Below are 4,571 nucleotides of genomic sequence, written 5' to 3'. Positions count from 1 at the left end.
TCCATCAACTAGTAAGACATCATCAATAGAAAAATTTAATTTGTTATCTATGGTTCCCTTGCCAATGATTTTGCCTTGGTCGTTGTCTCCGAAGGTGACGTACCATTCTTCTTTGCTAGTGAGCATAGAGAAATGAGATGAATCTCCAATCATATGTCTTGAGCATCCACTATCGAGATACCATCTCTTGCTCCTAGCTTGTGATGGTGTCTGTTTCTACAAGAAGGGATTATTTTTAGGTACCCATTTTCTTTTAGGTGCCTTAAAAACTGATCTGACTTGTTCATCATATTGCATAGAATTGATCATAGTTCCTTTAGGAACCCAAATTAGTTTGTTCGGACTAATTTTCTTGAATGGATATTTATAAGTTTTATGTCTATATTTGTAACAAAAGTTGCAATTGCTTTGGTGCCGAACATGTAAGACAAGGCCTTTAATGAAGATGGTTGGATTTTGGTGAGGACTTCTCACAAATCCAATTCCACTTCTTTTAGGAACGTGACCCTTATTTGTAAGGATCATGTTCAAAGACTTACTAACGACCTCGAATTTCTTCAAGGTGTCCTTAAGTAGTAAGTTCTCCTTTTGGAGAGTTTCTAGATCATGACATTTTATACATGGAGCTAAACTATCATGATATTCAGTCTTTAATTTATCGACATTACAAGTGAGACTATCATGCTCCTTTTTTAGCAATTTGTATTTTCTACTAATTGTCTTACATTCATCAAATAACTCATGGAAGGCATTTAATAATTCATGATAAGGTAAATCTGCATCAATTAAATCCGTTAACTCTTCTCCGATGGCCATTAGGGCGTAATGAGCAACTTGCTCGGTGTTGGACTCCTCTTCTTCGGACGCGCTTGAATCATCCCACGTTGCCTTGAGCGCCTTCTTCTTTGATGTTCTCTTTTTGGCTTGAGGACAATCGTTCTTGTAGTGTCCCGATTTTTTACACTCATAGCAAATCACTTGGTCCTTCTTGTGTTCAAATTTATTTTTTATATTATTTTTAAATTTGTTCTTTCTTAAATATTTTTTAAATTTTTTAGTCAAAAGTGCAATGTCATTGTCACTGTCCTTATCACTTGATGTTCCTTTCAAGTGATCTTCTTGTGATGTGAGTGCCATATCCTTCCTGTTTTTTGGAAGGGGGTTCTCGAGCTCGTCATGAGCTTGACATGTCATTTCGTAGGTTATTAGAGACCCAATAAGTTCTTCAAGAGGGAATGTTTTAAGGTCTTTGGTCTCTTGCATGGCCGTGACTTTTGGATCCCAACTTTTAGGGAAGGATCTTAAGATTTTAGTTACTAGTTCAAAGTTAGTAAAATCTTTACCAAGAGCTTTGATTCCATTGATGACATCCGTGAACCGGGTGTACATGTCTCCGATGGACTCACTTGGTTTCATTCGGAAGAGTTCGTAAGAGTGCACAAGGATGTTGATTTTGGACTCTTTCACTCGGCTAGTGCCTTCATGAGTGACCTCATGAGTTCTCCAAATATCAAAAGCCGAATCACAAATTGAAACACGATTAAATTCATTTTTGTCTAGTGCACAAAACAAGGCATTCATAGCCTTTGCGTTTAAAGCAAAAACCTTCTTCTCCGATTCATTCCATTCGCTCATCAGAAGAGAAGATTTTTGAAATCCGTTTTCGACAATAGTCCAAAGCTCGAAATCCATGGAAATGAGGAAGATCCTCATACGTGTCTTCCAATAAGTATAATCCGACCCATTAAACATGGGTGGACGTGTGATAGAATGACCCTCACGTATGCCTGAGTAAGCCATCTTTCTTGGGTATCAAACCAAATATGAGAGTGACCCTAGCTCTGATACCAATTGTTAGGATCAGAGCGGCACTAAGAGGGGGGGTGAATTAGTGCAGTGGATTAAAACTTTGGTTTCGACAAATCTTTTGATACGATAAAAACCGAACTTGAAAAGCTTAACTTGAACGTGTGTTCGTAAAGGTATGCAGCGAAGGTAATGAGGAAATAAAGCACGTAAGAAGGTTTGCAGTAATGTAAATAGCGATAATAAAATACAAACCAGAGACCACGTCGATTTTAAAGTGGTTCGGTCAAATGACCTACATCCACTTGCGAGGCCCTCTTCGATGAGGCTCCCACATTCCACTAGCAAATCACTTGAAGGGGAATGACAAATACCCCTCTTACAACTTTTTACAAGCGGTTCACACTCTTACAAATTTTCAGCAAGAAAGAAGGAGGTGAACACTCTAGCAAATTGAAAACAAGACTTGCTAAGACTTTTCTAAGACCTTTCTCTCAATCAATTGCTTCACCAAAAGTTGTTATCTCAGCTGAGAATTGAGGGGTATTTATAGGCCTCAAAAGGATTCAAATTTGGGCTCCAAAATTTGAATTCTCTTTGGTTCCCGATGCTGGCGGTGCCACCGCCTGTTAGTGGCGGTGCCATTGCCTGTTAGTGTCTGACACTGACAGTGTACTGGCGGTGCCACCGCCCAGCCAAGCGGTGCCAACGCCTGGCACTCGGGTGCTGGGTGGTGCCACCGCCTGGCTCTTGGGTGCTGGGCGGTGCCACCGCTAGACCCTTTAGTTCACAGGTTGGGCTTTAATTTCAGCCCAAACCAAGTCTAATTTTGGGCCCAGTTGACCCCTAACTAGGATATAGAATTATCTTTTAATCCTAATCCTAATTACATGTGAACTACATAACTAAAAACATCCCAAGCAAGTTTTCCACGTCGAGTCTTGTTCCGGCGAGCTTTCCGACAAACTTCTGATATGCTCTCGGGTTTCTTCCGACGGACTCCCAGCAGGCTCCCGATCTTGTGACGACTTCAACGAGTAGTCGAGCCTTCTCGGTGATCTCCGCGAACCTCCGACGATCTCTTCAGCGAACTTTCGAAAATTCCGACAAGTTCCTGATTTCTTCTCGGTTGGTTCCGGCAACATCTCCGACGATTCTTCGGACTCTTAAACGTCCATCGAACTTGACTCCGGTATTCTTGCTTTACGTTTTTTGGTTATCGTAGTTAATCCTGCACACTTAACTCAATAATATGTTTTAGATCAATTAACCCATCAATTGATTTTATCATCAAAATCCGAGATTCAACAATCTCCCCCTTTTTGATGATGACAATCAACTGATGACGGAGTTAAACATAACTCACCCTATCTATATGCCATATTATGAGAAGATAAAAACACTTGAATTCCATCCCATTGAACTCAAGCATAAACCGATAAGTTCTAACCATAGAACTTATCGTTATTCTCATTAAGCAATAGTAAATACGAAACTTCGATGAAAATCATTTTCAAGTCAAATGATAAGGGACGATTTTTACTATGATAGGAGATAATGATTTTCAACATGAATTTCATGATATAGATGTAAGGCATGCTTTCAATATGATCAATCAATCTTGTGATATTCTCAAAGATTTTGCAAGGCATATAAGACATTCATATCACACAAGCTATTGTAATTCATATAAGTTATGCTATCAAAATGGTACAAGTCATCACTTTTCTCCCCCTTTGTCATCAACAAAAAGGAGATGAGACTTTGAAACACATAATTTATGATCATCAAATCAATAGAGAAAAAAATCAGCATTAAGATTAATCATTCAAATTTGCCAAAAATATTTATCCAGAATTCATCTAAAAAAAATCAGCATTCATCCAGAAAAAAAATCAGCATATATCCAGAATTTTAAAAATACATCTAAAAAGAAGGTTCAGTTTTCGTTCAAAAGATGACAAGCTTCGAACTTGATATTAAGAGTAAACAGAATAGAATAAAAAGATACATCAATTAATCCTTAGGAGGTAATCAATAGTGCTGATATATAACATTTATTTTTTGATTCATTTGTCGTAGTTTCTTCAAAATTTCAATTTGCTAGAGTTGAATTTGTTCTTGCTGCGATTTGAGTTGGTCTTATTAGAATTTGATCTGAGACAGTTCTGCCATAATGAGTCCTTTAGAGGATGAAACAGGAGCTGACGCCAAAAGGACTAGGAGGAGGAGATTCATTTCCCCTAAGAATTAGTGTTTCAGGTTGTTCTACTGGTGGAGGAATAGGATCAGTCCTTCTAGGTTGTCTTACCCATATTCCATTGTTAAATGTGCACCTAAGTCTTTTCAGTAGATTTTTATTGATGATGTTATATCTATCACTTTGAATTGTTTCTTCATCGGGTGGGATGCAAATGTGATGGGCAAGAAGAAATCTAGTGATTAACCCCCCATATGACAACATAGTATCTTTAGTTGTAATATCCTGCATGTGTTGCCGTATTGAGTATCCAAAATAGTTATGTTGACCGGTCATAATCCAATACATGGTGCTTATCTTTATTAGACTCATTTCATCACGACGAAATTGCTTAGGGAATAGTATGCTTGTTATGATATGGTGAAGAATCTTAGAGTTAAAAGTTAGTAAGTGTTTTCAACTCTTGGGTATTATTCCGAGGTCCGAGTTTGCAAAAATAGTTTCGATAGCTTCTGTGTAAGTTGCTCCGATTATATTAACATCCCATTTACCTTTAAAATAACAG

This window comes from Musa acuminata, chromosome BXJ3-1, assembly GCF_036884655.1.
Source record: "Musa acuminata AAA Group cultivar baxijiao chromosome BXJ3-1, Cavendish_Baxijiao_AAA, whole genome shotgun sequence".
NCBI classification, from domain to species: Eukaryota; Viridiplantae; Streptophyta; class Magnoliopsida; order Zingiberales; family Musaceae; genus Musa; species Musa acuminata.
This window is presented reverse-complemented; position numbering follows the sequence as displayed.